The sequence below is a fragment of the Chrysochloris asiatica genome, unplaced genomic scaffold, assembly GCF_000296735.1.
Source record: "Chrysochloris asiatica unplaced genomic scaffold, ChrAsi1.0 scaffold00170, whole genome shotgun sequence".
Classification (NCBI taxonomy): domain Eukaryota; kingdom Metazoa; phylum Chordata; class Mammalia; order Afrosoricida; family Chrysochloridae; genus Chrysochloris; species Chrysochloris asiatica.
In genome coordinates this window covers 6,736,134-6,737,464 of record NW_006408688.1, presented here as the reverse complement: position 1 = coordinate 6,737,464, position 1,331 = coordinate 6,736,134, and positions in this window count along the sequence as shown.

Genomic DNA, 1,331 nt, shown 5'->3' with positions numbered 1-1,331 from the left:
TTTTTTAATGTTTACAATAACCTTATGATGTGAACATTATTGTGTCTGTTTTGTAGATGAAGACTGAATTTAGGTTAAATTATTTACTTAAAATTATAAGTTGCCTGTTAATCTTTTTCTTCAAATCTCATATAATTTTAGAGTCTTTTCAAATCAGTTAATACTTAATCCTCAATGGTTTCACAAGAAACATTGCCTCTCAAACAACTGTAGAGTTAAAGCTTCTAACTCATGCATGGGACTTTCATAAATGATTTTTTGTGTATGTGTATTCTTTAATGTTTCTAATACAATGTGGAAAACACCACTGATGTTCACTCAGAATTCCTTGAATCTTAACTTAACAAAATTCTGATTTATGAATTTACTAATTGATTTTCATGACTCAGGTATTCAACTTTGTTCAGTCAAAACCAACAATTCTCTAGACCTTAACCTTGAAATACCCACAAACTTTCTTTTTCTTCCCTTTGGTGCATATTTGTCTTGTAACAATATACGCTTTGCTGGAGCTTACACTACCCATCGTTCCCTGTTACATGACATGTAAGTTTTGCTCTGCCATGATTTTTCTTCTTCAATTTCCCAGGTTTGATGTGATGGTATATAGACTGGCAATGCCAGCTCCATTCATCGCTGAAATGTACAATGCATCTTCTCCTTTGTGATCCTTTAAGTTGCTGAAAGATTCCACATTCTCAGAGCCTGAAGATCAAGAAAGAAAAACAATCTGGCCTCACATGATAATTCCACCATGTGGTTGGTCACGAACAAAGAAGTGGCACTTGTGCGTTTTGTTGTTTATATTGTGCTTTCTCTTCTTCAGGGATTGTTACTCTGTTTACTTAAAGGTATTTATAATAAACCGTTATAAATGTTAGGGGGATTGAACTGTGCTGGGGCCCTCGCTCTCCCTCACAGCTGCAAGTGTTGCCTCCTACATGTTATTAATTTAGAGGTAATCAGGTTTACATTTGCAGCTGTGTAGCATATGTTTTTCTAAAACAGTCATGGCCACAGGCACCAGAACAATTAAGACTGGAAAATATGCCAAGAAGCATTTTCTTTTTTTTCACTCTCTAATGAATTGATAGCATCTTTCTTTTAATTCTTAGCTTTGTATGGTTTTACCATTAAGAAGAATGAAGTACACATTTCTTCAGCACCTACAATGTGTCTGACTGTGCTGCTTTTCCTGAACGTTATCTGATTTAAAGAAACCATATTGGTTTTTAAAAATGGTCCTAATTTTATTAGTGGAGGCAAAGGCTGAGGCCAGAAATGCTTTCTTTTTTTATGGTAGGAAAACAGTAATACGGTGTCAGACACAT